The sequence below is a fragment of the Nicotiana tabacum genome, chromosome 10 (genome assembly GCF_000715075.1).
Source record: "Nicotiana tabacum cultivar K326 chromosome 10, ASM71507v2, whole genome shotgun sequence".
In the NCBI taxonomy this organism is placed as follows: Eukaryota; Viridiplantae; Streptophyta; class Magnoliopsida; order Solanales; family Solanaceae; genus Nicotiana; species Nicotiana tabacum.
In genome coordinates, this window is record NC_134089.1 from 172661429 (window position 1) to 172684868 (window position 23440).

Genomic DNA, 23440 nt, shown 5'->3' on the forward strand with positions numbered 1-23440 from the left:
ATCCGCTCCATTAATGACCTCCTTTGGATCGACGTACTAAACCATGTCCTTGAGGACAAGCAAATGGGGGTCATCATACTGGCGCTCTCTAATACGATCATAAAGAGAATACTGAGAAACCACAAAAGCCAATACTCTACTCAGCTCGAAAACATCCAATATGACAAACTGGTTGGCCAAGGCCTGAACATCCAAGGCTAAAGGCCTCTCTGCTGCTAGTAGATATGCTAAGCTGCCCAAACTCTCCACCCTGCGACTCAAGGCATCGGCCACCATATTGGCCTTCCTGTGATGATAAAGAATGGTGATGTCATAATCCTTAAGCAACTCTAACCACCTCCGCTGCCGCAAGTTAAGATCCTTCTGTTTAAATAGATGCCGTAGACTTCGATGATCGGTGAAGACCTCACAAGGAATACCGTACAAATAGTTCCTCTAGATCTTCAAGGCATGAACAATAGCTGCTAACTTGAGGTCATAGATAAGATAGTTCTTCTCATGCACCTTCAGCTTTCTGGATGCGCAGGCAATTACCCTACCGTCCTGCACCAACACCGCGCCGAGGCTAATGCGCGATGCATTACAATACATTGTATAGGACCCTGAACATTTAGGCAATACTAACACTGGGGTCGTAGTCAAAACTGTCTTGAGCTTTTAAAAGCTCTCCTCACACTCCTTGGTTTACCTGAACGGAGAACCCTTCTGGGTCAATTTGGTCATAGGTGCTATAATAGATGAGAAACCCTCCACAAATCGATGGTAATACCCCGCCAAGCCAAGAAAACTCCGGATCTCTATAGCTGAGGACGGTCTGGGCCAACTCTACACTGCTTCAATCTTCTTCGTATCTACCTTGATCCCCTCACTCGATACTACATGACCCAAGAGTGCCACTTAATCTAGCTAGAAATCACACTTTGAAAATTTTTCATGTAACTTCTTCTCCCTCAAAGTCTGGAGCACATTCCTCAGGTGCTGCTCATGATCCTCCCGACTTTGGGAGTATACTAGAATGTCGTCAATAAACATAATGACGAAAGAGTTAAGATAGGGTCGTAATACATTATGCATCAAGTGCATGAATGTTACTGGGGCATTGGTCAGCCCAAATGACATTACAAGGAACTCGTAGTGAACATAACGAGTACTGAAAGGAGTCTTTAGGATATCTGGCTCCCGAATCTTCAACTAATGATAGCCTGCACGCAAGTTAATCTTGGAAAACACTCTAGCATACCCTGTAACTGATCAAATAAGTCATCAATACGAGGTAATAGATACATGTTCTTCATTATAACTCTGTTCAACTGGCGGTAATCAATACACCTGCGCATGGAATTATCCTTCTTCTTCACAAACAAGACTGGAGCACCCCAAGGCAACACACTAGTCCGAATGAAGCCCTTATCAAGCAACTCCTGTAACTGCTCTTTCAACTTTTTCAACTCAGGAGGAGCCATACGATATAGAGGAATAGAGATGGGCTGAGTGCCCGATAACAAATTAATACCAAAGTCGATATCCCTGTAGGGCGACATGCCCGAAAGATCTGCTGGAAATACATTTGGAAATTCCCTCACTACCGGAATGGGCTCAACGGTAGGAGTATCAACACTGACATCTCTCACATAAGCCAAATACGTATCACACCCCTTCTCAACTGTCCGTTGAGCCTTTAGAAATGAGATAACTCTGCTAGAAACATAATCTAAGGTAGCTTTCCACTCTAACCGTGGTAATCCTGGCATAGCCAGTGTCACCATCTTGGCGTGAAAATTAAGAAAAGTATAATGGGGCGACAACTAGTCCATGTCCAAAATAATATCAAAGTCTACCATACTGAGCAATAATAAATCAGCTCTGGTTTCAAAACCATTGATAACAACCAAACACGACTAATACACACGGTCAACAATGATAGAATCTCCCATGGGTGTAGACACATAGACATGAGAACTCAAAGAATCGCGGGATACTTCCAAATATAGAGCAAAATGAGATGACACATAGGAATAAGTGGAGCCCGAATCAAATAAGATTGATGCAACTCTATGACATACCGAAACAATACCTATGATGACAAAGTCGGATGCAACTACCTCTGTCCTAGCAGGAAGGGCATAATATCTATCTTAGCCTCCCCCTCTAGGGCGACCTTTACCTGCTCGACCTCCACTTCTAGCTGGCTATGCAGATGGGGTGGCAACTGTAGCTGCAACCATGGACTTAGAAGCTTGAGGCCCGGTGGAATATGTGGAGTCTGAGTAGCTTGTGGAGGTGAATCCCTCCCGAGTCTAGGGCAATACCTCACCACATGACGAGTGTCACGATACTCAAAACAAGCTCTCGAAGGGCGTGGCTGTTGTGACTGGCTCGGGCCTGATCGGCTGGACTGACCGTTGAAAGCACCCTGTGTAAGAGGTGTGCTAGACACTGGCGGTGCATAATAGGGAGTTTGGGGCCTAAGAGTGGCCGGAGCACCACTGAGTAGCTGGAAGTGCTGAATAAATTGGGCGATCTACATAGCCCCTATCATGACGAGCTGCAGCTGGGGAACGAGTACCACTATATGTGCCAAGATTCTCGAGACCTCTTGACCTCTCTCTCCTCTCTCTCCCGAATCAGCATACCCTCAAATCTACTAGTGATCCCCACTACCTGCTAGTATGCAATGTCCATCTCCAACTCTAGGTCCATGCTAAATTTGATACTGGGGTTGAGCCCCTAAATAAATCGACGAACCCGCTCTCGAACAGTAGCAACCAAGGCTGGTGCATGCTTGGCCAAATCACTGAATCAAACCGCATAGTCTGACACGGTCATAGGACCCTAGCACAACTGCTCAAACTCTACGCGCCATACATCTCCAAGACTCTCGGGAACATACTCCCTCAAGAACATATCTGAGAACTGAGTCTAAGTGAGTAAAGCTGCCTCGGGCGGACTATCCAACTCATATGCACGCCACCACTGATAGGTCGCTCCTCTAAGCTAGAACATAGTGAAAGAAACCCCACTAGACTCCACAACACCCATAGTACGGAGGATACGGTGGCACTCCTCAAGAAAACCCTGGGCATCCTCTAACACCAAGCCACTGAAAGTGGGGAGGGTGGTACTTCTTGTACCTCTCGAGCCTGAGCTGCTCCCCCTTAGAAACTACTACCTTAATCTCGGGCTAAACTAGAGCAATCGCTGCATTTCTATGATCTCTAAAACCTGGTCAACCTGGGCCCGCTACTCGGTGGTACGGGTGGAAGGAGTTTGTGCTCCTCCCCCGACCTTGAGATGTAGCAGGAGCAAGTAGGATCAATCCTGCCTAAGCCAAGATACTGAACATGCTCAGAAATTGGGTTAGAGTCTCCTGGAGGGCTGGTGTAGTAACAGGCATCTCAGGTGCCTGCCCTTCAACTGGAGCAACTGGTGGCTCCTCTATAGCAGCTCGTGCGGGTCTCTGCCCTGACTCTGGCCTCTCACGGCTCTAGCAGGGGGTGCGGGTGTCTGGTCATCTGATCCAACTGTACGTGTCCTCACCATCTGTGAGAGAATAGAAAGACAAAAATTTAGAATCCAGAGTAAAAGATCTCGCACGATAAGGAATCAAAGAAGTGAAACTTTCCCTAACAGTTCCATAGCCTCCCGAAGATAAGTATACACGTCTCCGTACCAATCCATGAGACTCTGTTAAACCTGCTTGTGACTCATAACACCTATGAATCTAGAGCTCTAATACCAACTTGTCACGACCCCAGTTTTCCTTCGTAGGATGTAGTGACGACACCTAGTCTCTAAGACTAAATAAGCCTAACAATTATGCGGAATAACTAAATATAAGCTAAAACTCAAGTATGAATATCTAGAATAAATAAAACTACAATTAAAGATGATTACAATTCCCAAAACTCGGTATAAATAAGTCACAAACTTCTAAAGGAAGTGCTAAATGTCTCTATACATCAAAGTCTCATGAAGGTAAGGGAAAACAACATCAAAATATAGAGGGGGACTCTGAGGCCTGCGGACGCTAGCAGATATACCTTGAAGTCTCCATATAATCACTACTCACTTGTAGCGGGGCTGGTAAGAGGTACCTGGATCTGTACAAAAAATATGCATAAAAATAGTATGATTACACCATAACGACACCTAGTAAGTGTCAAGCCTAACCTTAATAGAGTAGTGATGAGGTCAAGTCAGGGCCCTACTGGAATAAAGGAAAAATAAGGCAGAAGATATAATATAATATGATGAATAACTAAGAAATTATTAATGAGAAATACAGCAAGGAAACTACACAACAAATAAGAATAACAACAAGGGCACTCCCGAGGTACTACCTCGTAGTACCAAAAGTAAATACGCAACAGGGGATATCCCGAGGTACCGCCTCGTAGTCCCAAAAGTAAATACGCAATAGGAAATCTCCCGAGGTACCGCCTCGTATTCCCAAAAGTAAATATGCAACAGGGAATCTCCCAAGGTACCGCCTCGTAGTCCCAAAAGTAAATATGCAACTCATAACTTAAGGAGCAAAGAATTTACAATAAGCAATCCTACTTAAAGACTGAATAAAATTCAAGAAAACATGTAATTCAATTAGGCATGTTGCATAAATTGCAAGTAAGAGTTTAAAACAAGTATGCATGCAACATTAGGCCAAACATGATGACTACACAGGCTAGGACAACTCAGATAAGGAATTAAGAGAGAGAACTACTCAGCAAGAACCAGATTTCTCAACATATAACCCGTGTACGCACTCATCACCTCACGTACACGCCCTTCAAGTATTTCAAATATCACAACAGTGTAAAAACCTAAGGAAAATTTCCCCCACACAAGGTTAGATAAGTCACTTACCTCAAATTAAGCTCAATCAGTCAATAAGGATGCCTTTCCCTCGACTTTCCGACTCTGTATGACCCAAATCTAGCCAAAAGCAATTACATACTATTAAAAAAACTAATCTAAATAAAGAAATCACGACTTTAACAAGAAATTAGGAAATCGCCCCAAAAAGTCGGCCGGGGCCCATGTTTCGAAATCGGATAAAAGTCATAAAATACGAGCACCAATTTGATATCGAGTTCAACCATACCAAAAATTACTCAAATCCAACCTCAAATCACCTTTCAAATCCCAAAAATTTGGTCTAAGAACTTGTACCATTTTCCTCCAAATTTCACACCCCAAATCCTTAAGTAAATGAAGAAATTAACGATAGATTAGTGGATATTAACTAAAAACAAGTCAAGAATACTTACCCAAATGTTTCTTCTAAAAAACTATCAAATGTTCGCCTCAAACCAAGCTCTCTAAGTCCCAAAATAAAAATGAGATCAAGCCCTCAAACTTGGCCTTTTTCTGCCCAGCGATTTCGCTTTTGCGGCTCCACACCTGCGGAAATACTATCGCAGGTGCGGGTCCAACTTAAGCCCAGAAGGATCGCATTTGCGTACCTTTTAGCGCTTCTGCGCAAATGTATCTGCGGACATTGTCCGCTTCTGCGGACTTCCCCTTTCAACTCATTTTTTGCTTCTGTGATCACCCTCCATAGGAACGACTCCGCTTATGTAGTCTTCACGTCGCACCTGCGACCACTGGCCACCTCAACCATGGCCGCATATTCGGTCCTCCGCTCGCACGTGCGAGTTCGCACCTGCGGCGAACCCCACCACTGCTGCGACACCAGAACAGTTGAGCATCAGCCATCCCTCTAAATCCAAAAATGATCCGATAATAATCCGAATCACACCCGAAGCCCCCGGGATCTCAACCCAAAATACCAAAAAATCCTAAAAAATCATATGAACCTAGTCAAGCCCTCAAATCACATCAACTAACGCTAAAAACACGAATCGCACCCCCAATTCAAGCTTAAAGACCTTTAGAACTTCAAACTTCAACATTCGACACCGAAACCTATCAAATCAAGTCCGATTGACTTCAAATTTGGTACACAAGTCATAAATGACATTACAAACCTGTTCTAAATTCCGAAATCAAAATCCGACCCCGATATCAAAAAGTCCACCCCAGGTCAAACTTCTCAAAAAATCATCCAATTTTCCAACTTTCGCCAATTAACGCCGAAATGGCCTATGGACCTCCAAATCAACATCTGGAAACGCTTCTAAGACCAAAATCAACCTACAGATCTATTGGAACCGACAAAACTCTATTATGAATTCGTCTTTACACAATTCAAGCTACAGTCAATTTTTTAGAACTTACGCTTCCATTTTAGGGACTAAGTGTCCTATAAGATTTCAAAACCAAAAACCAAACCTCCCGGTGAGCCACATACCATAAGATGAAATAGAGGGAGCAATAAATAGGCGTTCAGAGCTAATACTCTCAAAATGACTGTCTGAGTCGTTACATTTGTTCTTCTCCTTCAAGATTCAAGCTCAAGTTAGTCCACATACAATAAATACAATGCTTATAACGATCACATAGTCGTTTTAAGTTCTAGAATCTTGTTCTTTGATTTGAGTCTTCCTTTAGGTTCATTTGGAGATTTATGACTTGTGGGTATGGTTGGCATAGACCCTTTGGAGCATTTTGAACATTTAAACTTGAGCTTGAAATGCCTAGAGTTGAGAACCACCCTTAAAAAAATACAACCTATGTGAACACTCCAACTCCAACAAAAGCATACCTATTGAACATATTAAAATGATCTATAATAAAAATTTACACGCATGATACTTACACATGCTGACGTGGCAAAATGCCAATTTTGAAATTGACTTGTGCTTATTCGTCCCTTTTTCCTTATATTTTCCTTTTCTTCTCTCCCATTTTCCTCTTATCTCCTTCTCTTCAAATGGTCTTCTTTATCGATTCCCCTTCCCCCAATCTTAAACCCATTTTTTAATTTTTTGCTTTACTAAATTTGCCTCTTTGAACCATAAAAGCTTGAAAAAATTAAAACCACAAGCTTGAAGAATTCAATAAAATGGACCTCCAAATTTGTCCAACCACGATATTTTTCTGCAAACGTTGAAAACCTTGAAGAATTCATCATCCATGGCAGCCAAAACACTGACCCTTCTCGTTTCAATAATAAAATCAACCCATTCGAAAAAACTAAATTATTCAGTTGATTTAAAACCCATTTTTCATTAGATAAATTAGAACTAGAATTATCAATATAACTTTCAACTTGGGCAAATGCGATGGTGCATTCCATGCAGGTGAAAGAGTTCACAGTAGCCCGAACGAAAGTGGCTATAAATTGATGGGGCTTGTTAGTTCCTAGTTAGGGAATAAGGGATGTGAGAATGATGAAGAGATTTAGCTGCATATTGAGTGAAAATGGGAGGGAGTTGTATTGTGTATGTATATGATGGTGAATGATTAACAATGTCTGCGTCTAAATAGTATGCATAGGCTGTATTTTGAGTGGTTATGTCGATGAAACATTAGAAAGGAGATGAGCTCTATTAATTTCATTTGGGAAGGAACAGAAAAAGTAAAAACCGTCATTGATGAAAGTTGAATTAGATGCAAAGAAGATAGAAGTAAAAGAACCAAAAAGGTAGAAGCAAAAAATAAAAAGAATCAAAATAAGGTTACATTTCACTTACGGACGGGCTCAAATTGGAGTGAGTATTACTCATTGTGCCACTTCAGCCTGAGGTGTTCAATAGGTACACCTTATTGGAGTTAGAGTGTTCAATAGCTATTGGTCTTTAGTTGAGCTGTCTAATAGCTTGTTTGGCCAAGGTTCTCTAATCCTAGAAGTAATTTTCTTTTAAAAAGTATTTTTTTCAAAGTTAAAGTGTTTGGCCAAGATTTTGGAAGAAAAAAAAAATATTTTTGAGGAGAAGTAGAAGTCGTTTTGAAAAAACATAAAAAAATAGCTTCTTTCCAAAAGAACTTTTGTGAAAAATATACTTAGAAGTAGTTTTTAAAAGTTTGGCCAAATATTAATTGTTGCTTAGAAGTGCTTTTTAAATTGATTAGCCAAACACAACTGCTTCTCACCAAGAGTACTTTTAAGAAAATGCACTTATCAAAATAAGTTAATTTTTGCAGTTTGGCCAAATAAGCTATAAGTGAAAACTAGAGCCAAGTCTAATAGAAGATAAATGTCTGGAAAAGGGCCAAATATACCACTATACTTTCAGATATTGTCTACATTTAACATCGGTTATACTATTTGGCAAAATTTATCCTTATCGTTATACTATTCGACAAAATTTACCCCTACCATTGGCAAACTTTTAAAAATTACCCTCAGTCCGTCAGGTGACCCAGAATTTCCCAAATTATTTTAATTAAGTCACTTATTTTTCTTCTTGATCCATTATTTTCAAAATAATTGGCATTTACCTGCTTTCTTAATTGAAAAAAAAGACAAAGAAATATCAAAATAATACAACTGTTAGTAAACAAAGTATAGAAAATTGAATAAACTAATTAAATTAGGTAGCTTTTCTAAATTTCAAAAGTATTTACAACATCCCAACTTTAATGAATTCATTGCACCAAGGGTATGGAGACTTTGCAAGTATTAATGATAGAAGTTGAGGTTCCGTGGAGACTTTACATTGTCGGATTTAACTTTGCTTTAATCAAATTCCTACACATTATGCACTTTTAAGTTAGTCGATCGAATTCTGCATTAACTATATAATAACAAAATATATTCGAATATACATATACATACATAATGATCAACAATTAATAGACCCATTGAATTCGACAGTGTGTATATGGTTGAAAAATAAATAAAATTTAAACCAATTCTAAACTCACTATCACAAGAATAAGTGGTGATTCATGCAGAAACCAGTTGAGGAGGTTGGGGTGTCTAGTGGTCCGGCACAGTTTCCGTGAGGGAAATAAGGTTCCAAGCACACATTTTGGCAAGACAAGGTTCCAAGCAAGCCATGTGTAACCACCTGTTAATTATGACAACCACTCCAGATTCTGTTTTGGCAATGGTTCAAGCGGACAAAGGAGGTCTAACCACTACTAGAATAGTATCAGTATCTGTTTGTAATAAATTGGCAAGTCTTGGTAACCTTAGTATAATCACTATCCATGATAGTGGTCATGTAACCAGTAGCTCTACGGTAACCCTTTAGTATGCAATAATATGTTCTCCCTTTAACCCAAAAAAAAAACTATCCATGAATAATTTGTATAGCCTAGTACCTTTAGCATTCATATCAATAATAATTTCTGAAAATAGTGGAACAAGAAGAATAACAAGTTGTTTAAATAAAAGGAAATTGGGAGATTTTGGATTACTTAATAATCAAGTGATAATTTTTAAAAGTTTTCTAATGGTAGGGGTAAATTTGGTCGGATAGCATAACGGTAAAGGTAAGTTTGACCGGATAGTATATAAAGGTTAAATATGAACGATATCCGAAAGTATAAGGATAGATTTGACTAAAGAGATTTTGGAAATTGGGGTAAAATGCAAGGACGTAAAAGTAAAAAGCAGACACAATAGAGTACTACAGTATAAAATCCACCTCTATGTGACTCGAGATTATTGTGAAGTCTAGACGCAAAGAATGAGGCAGGCAGAGAGGCAGTTGGGAGTCTCTAATGGTGGTTGCCCCCTCTCTCTTCCTAAGATTTCCTTTTCCATTTTGTAAACTAAACCACCATTCATCTTAAGGAACTGTTTGGTTAATGTTTGAGTACATTTACATACCAAGTACCCGCGCAGCATGCTGGCTTCCCCCCAATGCATGCCCGCCTCCAGCCTTGCAGCAAGCACCTTGAGGTCTGTACCGTGCAATTTTATATATAGGAAGAAGGGTTTAGGGTTTAAGATCTTACCCATTCTTCTCAAAGGATGAGAGGCTGTGATGATTGAGGTTGTCTAGAGTTCTGTCGGGGCAATGGAGCGGCCCGTATCTTGGCGGGGCGACCCGACGCGGAAGGCCTGTTTTATTGTGCAACCGAGGTTTGCAGCCATGGCGGTTGCTTTGTCTCCTTTGCCCTGATCATGTCACAGATCTGAGCCTCAAAAGAAAAGGTAAAGAGGAAACGCCAGTAAAAAGGGGTTTTCAAAATTTTCTAAAAATAAAGAATACAACTTATGTTCAATAACTTCAAAATTCCTTTAATGACGTTACATTTTGTTTCGCTTTAGTTTTCAGAATTCCTCTGTTTAGAGATTTCTGTACAGATGGAGTCATTATAGTTTCAAATATACAATACCTTTCTTTTTTCAGTCACTTTTATGATTACATAATAAACGATTTTATTTTTTTAAATAAAGGTATTTGCATGAAGGAAGTTTTTTATTAAGTTAAAGTTTCCATTGACTTATTGGACTGAAACAGTGAATTATTGGGCATTTGACATTTTAGGTTATGGGAGGAAACTGGAAACTAGAGATAGAAGAACCAGGGGATATTTTCGTTGACTTACTAATGTTGTTAACAAGAAAATATAATGTTTCTAGAATCTGGGGTATTCTTTTTTCTTTTGGTTATGAACATATTGAGATATGATCAATTTTATACAAGTACTGGAATATTAAAATTGTTGCCACACTTTTTTCTTGAATCGTTTTCTTTTGTTTACGTACAGGTGCTGTACTCTTATTCTACTGCATGTCATGTTGATACTGCTGTGGCTATTCACAGTATGCTGTGTCCTCTTTATTTCTGGTTTCTTGGTCATTAATTTTTTCCTTTTCATAAATCAGAATCATTCTGAGCATCATTGATGATGCTTATCTGTAGGCTATGATGATATAACTTTTTTGAGTTAATCGGATTTTGGGCAATTGGGCCCGTATCTTGGCAGGGCAAACCAAGATGTGTTGTAACCAGCGTAATGAGTATTGGGACGAAATAGGTCCTAATGGAGTTGATTGGGATTCATTTAGCTCACCCAACTAGATTGTGATTGGGATGGTGGTTGTTGTTGTTGTTGTTGGTGGTGTTTTATGCTATTCTGGTTTGCAGCCATGGCGGTGTCCCTTCCCTTACCCGATTTTGTGACAGATCTGAGCCTACTTCTTATGTCCCCAACCAAGAATAAGTAAAACGCTCAAGATTGTGAATGAGGCAGCATAGCAATGGGCAGTTTCTAAATGGTTGCCTCCCATCTGCATGCCAATGATTTCTCAGTGTTTGGTACTGTCAAAGAAAGAGCCTTTCTTTAATGCCCTGTTGATGTTATCATGGTCATTGACAATCTGGTCTGCTTTATTGGTCATATTCCTTTCCCTTTTAAAATCACAATAGTAAGAGCGATGTTTGTCACGAAAATTTTCTGTGAAGTTTGGACTGTTGACAACACAAAAAATCAGCCTAGAAAAAAGTACAAATTAAGAACGAAGAGATGAAAAATAAATTTAAACAAATTTAGATGGAGTGTTGAATGACTAAATTGCACTGATATCGTGTCTTCTTTCAGTGTCGTACTATTTGCTAATACGAGGTAAAAGCAAGGATATAAAAGTAAAGGGAGGAGATAATAAGAGTTTTCTTTAAAATAAGCAGCAGAGAGGCAGTGGGGAGTCTGTAATGGTGGCTGCCACCTCTCTGTTCTTTTTGCCTATGATTTCCTTTTCTATTTTCACAAGGAAAAAAAGTAAAATAAACCACCATTGTTGAAATGGTTCAATACATAGTTTGCCGCTAAACTTGCACGAAAAATTCCTTTTACAGTTTAAGGGTGTAATATCTGAATCCACGCTCTGCTTCAGCTTCATCTTCATCTTCTTGTTCACCTCTTCCTCTTCATCATGGCTAGCTATTATTATTGTTAATGTGACAGATGAGGCTCTGATGATGAAAGGCATCTCGGAAGACATCTCCGTGGTTGTAACCGAGGTCTGCAGCCATGGCGCTTTCCTTGCCTCCTCTTGATTTTAGCACAAATGTGAGCCTCCGTTTATAAGTAATTACTGGCCAGAAATTATGGCGTGAATGAGGCGACAGAGAGAGTATGGGATTTGTTTCAAGGGTGGTTGCCCCCTCTGCTTTGCCATGATTGTCCATTTTTTAACAAACCAACAACCCTTATAAAAAGAAAGAGAGAAAGACAAAGAACACTTCAGTTCCTGTTTTTTTTTGGTTGTTGCATTTGTTTGCACTCCTAATGTATACTCAAAACCTGAGCAGACAACTATACTACAACAAATATGTGACCTTCAGATCTTCAGTCTATCTCCTCATGGGTTTGAGAACACTGAAAGAGGCAAATGATGATTATTTTTCTTGTTTCTGAGCTAACCAATTCAGGCATGGAGATTACCTGACCTGAATCTTGGCATTGCCACCCGGTATGGTCTGTGATTGAGACTCTTCTCTCACATGCCACTGGTGTTTTGCAGCCGCGGTGTGGCTGGCTTCTCTTTTGCCTTATCATAAGACATTTGAGCCTCAAGTTGCTAAAGATAATATATCTTTTCCAAGATTCGATGTGGGAGATATATGCCCTTTTGATTACAAGTTATGATGCATTTAACTAGTTATGTATGCCGTTTTATTGGCCGGTATCAGCTCAAGAATGAGGCATCAGAGTGAAACGTGGGATTTTGGTAAGGGTGGTTGCCCTCCTTCTCTGGTGAGCCCATGATTTCCTCTTTCTTTTCTGTGCTAATAAATGAGCATGGAAACTTCCCTGACCTGTATCTTTGCTTGGTATACCGATATGGCCTGATTGAGAATCTTCTCTCTCGCATCAACCAACGTTGTGTAGCCTGAATCCCAAATTTATTGGGAGTGGTATCCACTCTCCTTTTCTTAGGTATTTTTTCATTCAAATAGTAAATAATGTCTTTTAACACAAAATTATATAATAAAAAATAAGTTTATAGAAAAAGTATTCCATATGATAAGAAATAATCTATTTCATAAAAGTCAAGTACTAGATTAGTTATTTCAAATGACCTTTGAGATTATGCCTTTATAACCTCACCCTTTCGTCTGCACTTATCCTTTTTTTTTTGTGTTTATATTTATTAAAAAAAAAAATTCTTTCTACAGCTTCTCTGGTCTTATTTCTACACCATGAACAACAACTGGTCTTATTTCAACTCTATAACAAATATGAGGCTGCGTAGGAGGATGGGAAGTTTTTAAGGGTGTTGCCTCATATGGGAAGTTTTTATGGGAGTTGCCTCTTATTTGTATGCCTGATATCTCTGTATTCTTCGTCTGCCAGAGCAACAGCCCTACTTGATCGAATTTTATGGATGAGGAATAGTTCGTCACAATCCACGAACATACTATGAATTACTACAAATATTGGTCTGAAAGAAATTACATCTGTTTGATAGGAAAGAAAAACAAAAATGTAGAAGGGGACGTCAGGGCTTGCGGACGCCAACAGGACTACCTTGGGTCTCCAAACTATGAACCTGCAGCCAATCTCTCACTCACCCACTGCTTGCTCCGAAATTTAGACCCAAGCAGAATCCGACATGCACCTATTGATATTTTCGGAGAGTCCGAGCAATATAGCATTGGACGCGTCCTCCTTAGACTCTATTCAAGGCCAACACAGATGGGAGCTCAAACAGGAACCGGGGACTACGTGGAGGAGGTGGTGTTATTAGATCATATACTGGAATTAATAGCAGCTTTTGCATCACCTTTCAGTAAAGGAATGTGCTGAAACTAAAACTAATTAGATCCATGTTAAATCGGACCCGCCATTTGGAATCTTATATCAGTAAATGAAAGCATTAAGGGGTAAGCTGAAGGTTTTGGAATATGTGCAGCTTCAATATTGTCAGAGAAGCTAATTTCGCACTGAGTAATGAAGGATTGAAGCTTGCAGGACAGATTGGTATAATTTAAGGATTATGCAAACTAAAAGTAGTTTTTTTTTGTATACCATGAGCTGTACCTCAAAAGGGTGTAACAAGTTAGTTCTAGTAGACTAATTTAGAAAGATGTAATTAGACTAATTATACATACAATAGTATTTCCACGCACCATAGATCTTTGCACCATATCTTTAAAAATTGTGTATGTACAATTCAAACTTAATTAGTTTTCGATGAGGTCAGGTATTATGTCCCCTCCTTCATATATTCGCTTTTTGCGTGCTAATTTACTGGTTAAAGGTCCGGCGACTTTTGATTTTTAAAGAAAAGAGCACGAGAAAAATCCAGCAGTGGATTCATTCCCCTTTGAAAATGAGAATTGTACGGCTGCATATAGGTGGGTCAAAATTTTACTTTTAATTTTAATTAGTTGTAGAGGCATTTTTAGTGGAAAGGAAAACGGCAATACTCTATATACTAGGTGATTTCACAGTTCGAACCCATGATCTACGGGTCACATGAAGAGATCTTAACCGTTGCTCGAAGACTCCCTTTCCTGACCCATATTTAATATGAATAAAAAATGGATTAATCCCATATTGCTGATTTCAGCAATGGAGTTAACTTTGCTTCTGGAGGAGCTGGAGTTGTTTCTACCACTCATCCTGGTTTGGTATGGGCATTAGCATTTTAAGTACCAGGTTATTGATCTGGAGAGACAATTAAAGTAGTTTGAACAAGTGCGAAAATCACTAACAGAAAAGTTGGGAGCAGAGGAAGTCATATCGGAACTTCATCAGTAACGATTACATGGGGGGGTTTGGGAGCAGAGGAAGTCATATCGGAACTTCATCAGTAACGATTACATGGGGGGGTTAACGAAAAAATGCAGCCAGCAACTCCACGGTCCTGAAGAATATCTAGGGATGGTCGTTGGCAACTTGACTCAGGTAATTAAAGTAAACTACAAGAAATTTTCTTTTTCCTTTTATATGTTGTTGGTTAAAATTGTATTTATATACAATATTTCAATGACAAGGAATTGTATGAGAAAGGCGCCAGAAAATTTGGTTTCCTAAGCTTGTCGCCATTGGGATGCTTACCAGCTCTCAGAGCACTAAATCCAGGAGGAGGTTGTTTTGAAGCTGCTTCTGATCTTGCATTGGCGCATAACAATGCTCTTCAACATATACTGCAAGACTTTTAAGTGGGCGTTTGGGCATAAAAATTGTAAAATTCCAAGAAAAAAGTGGGAAAAAAAATTGAAGTAAAAATGGTATTTGAAAATAAGAGTTGTGTTTAGACATAAATATAATTTTGGGTTGTTTTTAAAATTTTGTGAGTAATCTAATTGAAAATTTTGAAAAACAATTTTTTGAATTTTTCTTCAAGTGAAAATTGAAAATATTATGACCAAATGCTGATTTCGAAATAAAGTGATTTTTTTTTTTTAAAAAGTAAAAAATTTCTTATGTCCAAACGGGCTCTAGGTATTGCAACTCCGACTTTTACGAATAGATCTCGATAGAGTTAACAATCCCACAAAGTATGGTATGTATCCTCTTTCTACCATTTACCCTACTAGCTAGCTTATTGTTGGCATTCTATTAATTAATTTTTGAAGGGAGCCTTATTGGTAAAGTTGTTGGTCACAGGTTCGAGCCGTGGAAACAGGCTCTAGCGCTTTTTCCGGACCCTGCACATAACAGGAGCTTAGCACACCGACCTACTTTTTTTTTTTTTTTTTTTTTTTAAATCGCCATTATTTAGGTTTCAAGGAAGGAGTGAAGGCTTGCTGTGGAACAAGGCCTTATGGAGGTGAAAATACATGTGGTGGGACTAAATAGGTTACTGAATATGAGATTTGCGATAATGCTAAAGACTATATATGGTTTGATTAATTTCACCCGACAGAAGGCATACATGAACAATTTGCAAAAGCTCTCTGGGATGGACCATCCTCTTCTGTTGGAGCTTACACTCTTCATGACCTATTTTTTAGTAAAGAGGATATTATATCAACAACAACAACAACAACAACAACGACCCAGTATAATCCCACAAGTGGGGTCTGGGGAGGGTAATATGTACGCAGACCTTACCCCTACCCCGAAGGGTAGAGAAGCTGTTTCCAGGAGACCCTCGGCTCAAAAAAAGCAACAGGAGCCGATATATTAGTACCATAAAAATGCATAATAAAATAACAACAATATAAGAGATATGAAATACAGAATACGAAATACGAAATAGATGACTGATATAGTAAAACTAGCAGGTAAAGCCGTGCATCAATAGACGACCAATGACATTTTTAGTCTAACTCCTAACTGGCTAGTCTCACTCTATTGTGCTGTAGAAATATTCACAAGTTTCCCCTAACCTATAACCTTAATGCTCGACCTCCATAATTCCCTGTCAAGGGCCATGTCCTCAGTAATCCTAAGTCGCGCCATGTCCTGTCTGATCACCTCTCCCCAATACTTCTTAGGTCGTCCTCTACCACTCCGCGTGCCCACTACAGCCAGTCGCTCACACCTCCTCACCGGTGCATCAGTGCTCCTCCTCTAAATGTGCCCGAACCATCTGAGTCTTACTTCCCGCATCTTGCCCTCCATGGGAACAGCGCCCACCTTCTCTCGAATATCTTCATTCCTAATCTTATCTATAGGTGATATTGTTGATAGATAATCCAGAGGACGAAATATGTGTTGGCAATCAAGCCTTTGTATTTCCAAGTCCAGACTTATCTGTCCAAAAGTTTGGCTAAGCAAGCAAATTTCAGCATTTAAAGGAAATAATTTTATGTTCAGTAACAATTTTCTTCAGATCTAAAATAGATTGCATACCAGCCTCTCAAACCATGGATTCAATTAGAGATACAATCATCACACAATACTATTATTCTTTCCCATTTTATTTTCTTTGATAGCTCGAAGTTTAGACATTTTTTATGAACTTCGGACATATATGGTTAAAGTTCAGGTATTTTTGAATGAACTTCAGACGTATATGGTTAAAGTTTAGGTATTTTTATGAACTTCAGACATATGGTTAAAGTTCAGACATTTTTTCATGAACTTCAACCATTTATGATTGAAGTTCACAAAAAATACCTAAACTTCAAGCATCAGTCATGACCTCCCAACTTCAGACACAAATTTTTTGAAATTTCAGGTGCGTATGTTTGAAGTTTGTTCCAAAGTGGATAAATTTATAATTTTTATGCAATACATATATGACACTAATAGTGACCCAAAAATTGGGTATATCTTGAGATATCAGGTTGCAGCATCTTGATTTTATCCTTTAACATGTGTAAAAATACAACCTCTCAAAATTTGCAATTATGATAGATCTGATTTTTGCGGTCTAGACCTTTTGGAGTATCTCTTCTTATAGCTTGTCACGATGAGAATGGTGGTAGCTTGTATAAGTATGCTTATCCTATTTTTATCAGTAAGACATGGTTGTGAATGTTAACATTTTGATCCATTTGCTATAAATTATTCAATTCAAATGATGAGAAGTCGTTGATTATGTCAATGTCACAACATTTGCACATGTTTGAATCTGCCCAAAAAGTTCTGATGTAACCTGGAAATCTTCATTCAACATAGAAAGCAATTGTATCCATTCGTAGAGTAGGGTCAGACAGGTGATAGAAATAGAAACACCATTACTTGATCTCTCCTAATTAAGTTACAGAATATGTGAGTATGGTTGTGTAACTTGTGTTGATTCAAACAGTGTCACGACCCACAATCCATTAAAGGTTGTGATAACGCCGGATACCACTGTCAGACATTCCAACACCAAAAAATTAATTTAGTTCTCATTTTAATATTTTTGAAAGGCGGACGGGTATGTAAGACTCGATACGCAAGTCATTCCCAAGAGAGAGAGTTTCAAATATCTGGAATTTATAATTCAGATGAATGGGGAAATAGATGAGGATGTTACTCACCGTATCGGAGCAGGATGAATGAAGTGGAGACTCGCTTCCGGTGTCTTGTGTGATAAGAATGTGCCGTCGAAACTTAAGGGTAAGTTCTACAAGGTAGTGGTCAGACCGACTATGCTGTATGTGGCAGAGTGTTGGCCAATCAAAAAGTCACATGTCCAGCATATGAAAGTAATGGAAATGTGTGGGCATACTAGATTGGATAGAATTAGGAATGAAGTTATTCGGGACAAGGTGGGGGTAGCCCCTGTGGAGGCAAAGATGCGTGAGGCAATGTTGAGATGGTTTGGGCATGTTAAGAGTAGAAGCACAGATGCCACAGTCAGGAGATGTGAGAGGTTTGGCCTTGGGAGGTGAAAGGAAGGGTAGAGGTAGACCTAAGAAGTCTTGGGGTGAAGTGATCAGACAGGACATGGCGCAGCTTGAGCTGACCGAGGACATGACCCTAGATAGAAGGGTGTGGAGGTGGAAGGTTAGGGTGGAAAGTTAGTAGGTAGTCAGACATTTCCCTTTGTCTTCCCTAGTTCGATAGTATTAGTGCTAGTATGGTACCCTTATTTCCTTAGTTTGCTATAGCCGCGTGTCTTGTTCTGTTACTACTTGCCTTTGGTAATTCCGTAGTTTGCTAGCAGGACTTCGTCATATTCTCGTGTGTTGCCTTGGACTTATCTGTCTAAGTATACTATCTTGATATTACTTGTTATCGATACTATCTTGCTATTCTTTGTTGTTATTTCCGATTTAATTTTCTAACTATTTGTCTTGCATTCACTTGCTATAAGGGCTTCCTTCACCTTCTTTAGCCAAAGGTCATTCCGAAACAGGCTGCGTATATCCTACCCTCCCCAGATCCCACTTGGTGGGATTATACTGGGTAGTTATTGTGGTTATAATTTCCTTCAATTAGATAGTAAATGATGAACTTTACAGAGTAAATAATAATGTTTTTAACAAATTTAAATGCTGAATAGCCCATAATCATCCCAGAACCCGATGTCACAAGTGCATGAGCATCAACTAGGAAATAAAATAAAACACAACATCTATCCGGAATACAAATTTAGACAGGAAAGATAAATACAATTACTCTGAAGGAGACTCTGCTGGTTGCGGATCGTAACATGGAATACAAATACAGCTCACTTAAGTCCCGCATCAACCACGCTGTTGCGCCCACAAGGCCACTAGACATACATGTGCCTATACAATAAAATGTACAGCAAGTGTAGTATGAGTACGAAAATAACGTGTACCTAGTAAGAATCTAGCCTAATCCCGGAAGAGTAGTAACGAGGGATCGACATCGACATCGACACTCACTAGTGGTCCAATACATCAGGTATAGTAAATAGGTAAATAAATATGAGGCAGAGTAAATAAATGAATTAAATAAGCATAAAATATGTGATACAAATTTCACTCTTTACAATGAACTCAAGCTTCCCATTAGAAATTCTCTCCTTAACCGGAGCACACATATAGGTATAGTGGACCTCATCAAGTAGATTATCATAATTCAAATCCGGAAAGCTCACGGATACATTGGCTTCTTGCCGAATATTACGTATGATTCCATGAGGATATGATATGGGAAATGCTGAGGCGTACGACCCGATCCAACATAATAATTAAACTGTACACTGCCAGGGTCGAACGTCACGAACCATAAATGCATCTATTAACCTGCCGAGGTGAAAAACCCGCTCCCATGAGAGTGTGGTACATAAATCCTGCCGAGGCAAACAACCCTATCCCATAAGGTGAAATACATAATCCTGCCGAGGCGAACGACCCGATCCCATAAGAATAAGAAGCTTAAACGGGTCCTTGGCCCCACTCACGAATAAACGTGTGAGTTATAATTTCTTTAACAAAGCGTGTGAGTTCTAATTTCTTTAATAAAAACCTTTCAATGAAACATATATATCACGAAAACATGTCGTAAGAGGAGTAAAATTATTCAGTGACTAATCATGAACTCGTGAAGTCTCTACAATAGCAAGTCTAGTCTCAAGTAGTAATGTAAAACAGAGGAATTTAATAGGCGAGAGACTGCTCAAATAGTACAGCTATAGCATGATGTGAACCTAAGCCTACCCGGACAATAACATGAATGTATCTACGTACGGGGATCTCGTTACCTAGCACGTACGTAGCCCCCACAATAAGTAGCACACATCAAATTACAATACCTAGGGGTAATTTTCTCCTCACAGGGTTAGACAAGTGACTTACCTCGCTCCGAAGTTCCATAACCGGCTCCAACGCCACTGTAACACCTCAAACCGATGCCCAATGCTCCAAAACTAGCCAAACAATGTGCAAACCAATAAAAATACAATCTAATACTCATAACAATTCAATCTATAATAATTTTCCAACTCCGTTCGAAAAGTCGAAAAAAATTACCTTCGGGCCTACGTGTCTGAATTCCGAAATTTTTTGAAGATAGACTTTGCCCATAGCCTTATGAACTAAAATATATAATTTATTTCCAATTCCATGCCTAAATTCGTGGTCAAAATCCAAAAATAACAAATTCTAGGTTTTCTTCCAAAACACCACAATTTCTACTAATTTCCATGTTTAAATTCTTATACAAACTATGTATTTAACTTATAATAAGTGGGAATCACTTACCTTGTATTGCTTGAAGAAAATCCCTCCTTGAAGCTCTCCAAAATTGCCTCCACCAAGTGAAAAATGGAAGAAAAATGGGCCAAGTCCCGTCTTTAAAGAAATCTCACTGCCCAGCCGACTTTCGCTCCTGCGGACCAACAGCCGCTTTTGCGGCTCTGCAGGTACGGTCAAAATCCCGCTCCTGCAGTCCTCTTCCGCTTCTACACCCATTTCTTCGCTTATCCGCTTGCAAATGTGGCCCAAACTCCGTATCTTTGGTCCTTCCCCTGACTGCCCAGCTCCGCTTCTGCGACTCCTAGGCCGCTTCAGCGGCTCCGCACCTGCGGTCAAAACCTCGCAGGTGCAGTTACACCAGATATCAACTGCCTCATTCTGCAAATTCCAAATTCAATCTGTTAACCACCAAGAATCCACCCGAGACCTCCAGGACCTCGTCCAATTATACCAACCATATCTAAAACATAACACGGGCATGCTCGATGCTTTAAATCACATCAAATAACGTCGAATTCATGAATCACACCCAATTCAAGCTTAATGAACTTTAAAACTTCAAACTTTTACATTCGATGTCGAAACCTACCAAATCACGTCTGATTGACCTCAAATTTTGCACGCAAGTCACATTCGACATTATAGACATACTCCAACCTCCGGAATCGGAATCCGACCCCTATATCAAAAAGTCCACTTCCGATCAAACTTCTCAAAAACCTTTAAATTTTTAACTTTCTCCAAATAACCCCAAAATGACCTACGAACCTCCAAATCCATTTCCGAATGCGCTCCCAATACCAGAATCACCATACGGAGCTATTCCCTGACTCAGAATCCTAAACGGACATCGATAACATTGAATGCACTTCAACCCAAATTTATGAAATTCTTTCAAAATGCTAATTTCCACAATAGGCGCCAAAACGCTCCCAGGTCATCCAAAACCCAATCTGAACATACGCCCAAGTCCAAAATCATCATACAAACCTGTTGAAACCTTCAAATCCCGATTTCGAGGTTGTTTGCCCAAAAATCCAACCTTAGTCAATTCTTCCAACTTAAAGCTTTGGAAATGAGAATTTTCTTTCCAAGTCAACTCCGAACTTCTAAAATTCCAATTCCGACCGCGCGTACAAGTCATAATACCTGAAGTGAAGCTGCTCAAAGCCTCAAACCGCCGAACGACGCGCTAAATCTCAAAACAACCGGTCGGGTCGTTACCTTCTCTCCCACTTAGACATACATTTATCCTCGAACGTGCTAAGAACTGCCCTAAAGTTGTCCAAAATTACTGTTTAACACTTTGTGCACCTACCTGTGCTACCACAACCCAGTTGATCACCTTAGATCGATATAATCTGAAAATATTCCCTTTTACTTAGCCAAATAGGCCTTAGAGCCCAATTCCAACATCCAGTATTCTCTGTCAGGCCTACTTCCATCATACGGACACCGTATCAATCTCTATGTGATGCACCAATACATGATTGCATACCTTTGCCGGATCCACACTATGCACTGCATAACTCACATGACCGTAATAACATCCTCTTATAACAATAGTTGAAATTTCACGAATCTGATGCCCACAATGCACCTCATGACACATATAAGTCTTATTTCAAACTCTTGCAATACCACCACGACAGAAGAGATGTGTAAAAATTCATAATCAACTACCAAGTCAACAAATCACCGAGTCTCTCCTCCTAACAGGAACCATTACCTCATTATGAACCAAATAACGATATTTGTACTTTAATATGCTTCATATAATCCGATCGCAGTGATCCTAGGTCCAATAATCTCGTCTCACCCAGTATAATCTGTTCAGGCAATAAGCCACCTCAGACGCTGCCAAAAGTCTCATATGATACCACAATATACCAATAAGATACAAACTCGAATATGATACCTAAGGAAAACAAACTTTGGAAAGAACTACTCAGCCCACGTAACTAATTAAACAACCGAAAATATGTTATGAACCTTTCTTAGAAAATGAGAAACAAAACACACAATGATAGATACAGGGAACTGTACTTAACACCACACTATTGCGGTGTGCAACCCGATCCACACATAATACCTGTGGCGGCGTGCCACCCGATCCAAACAATGTACCCGTGACAGCGTGCCACCACCACCCGATCCACACATAATAATCTATAAGGAAATACTTACCGAGCTAAAATGCTCATAACTACGAGATACCCAAAAATCGACTACAAGCACGCCAAGTGCATAATACCATCCCTGGGGAGACAGACAACGCCATACGCTACAAAACTCAAGCATAACTAAGGTGCAATAAATGACATGCATCTCGAGAGCCATCCTGTTTATATAACACCACAAACTACACGGGATCTCAATACGAGTGCGAATAATCAAACCACCTCACAACCCACACGGTGCAATAGAGTATTACATGAAATAGCTGACGAAAGAAGTAACATCCATGTCTGAATACTCTTCCGTAAACAATGCTAAGCTAAAATGAACACATCCGGCCTGATATAGAGCCCACATTCACATTTAGACCCATCTACGGACCTCCAGCCAATTCTGACCATACCGCACTGGGATAATAACCTTTCAAGGATCCATACTAACCTTTTTTCCTCATGACACACAAGAATAACCGTCGAATCCAAAACAAACTTCCACAATTCACAACCAACTGAATAGAGCACCTTCGAGGCCTAACCTCTCACATTTTAGCGATAGTACCATAATCTCTATACTTGGTTTCAATCTTCAATAAATCATGTGACTATATGTCACCCTTATACCATCTTCCCATGGGATACGCTCCCACGATCATTCCTCACCAAGTATCAAGTTTGCACATCCATACCATCGGCTACACTAATGCTGTAAAGCGAATCAAGGATCCATAAATCAATTTACAAAGCCTCTTACACATGAAACCGATCTCAGGTGACATTGAATACAATACTAGCTTGCTTAAAACCTCTAAATCCTTTTTTGCTTGTCCGAGCTTGTGACATTCTTGACAACACCGAACTGCAACCTTGATCCTTAACTTCCAATTCCCTTGCTACCTAATATAC

At 39.5% G+C, this 23440-nt stretch overlaps 1 long non-coding RNA gene and 1 pseudogene across 1 annotated transcript; both read left to right on the forward strand.

The window, feature by feature from the left end:
- The first annotated feature begins 9448 nt into the window (after positions 1-9448).
- Positions 9449-13951, forward strand: LOC107782747 (uncharacterized). Its single transcript, XR_001647318.2, has 2 exons — positions 9449-10009; positions 10347-13951. It is a non-coding gene; the product is annotated as an uncharacterized LOC107782747 (long non-coding RNA).
- Positions 13952-14013: 62 nt separating this feature from the next.
- The window catches only part of LOC107782746 (GDSL esterase/lipase 4-like), a 32370-nt pseudogene continuing 22943 nt past the window's right edge, over positions 14014-23440 (forward strand).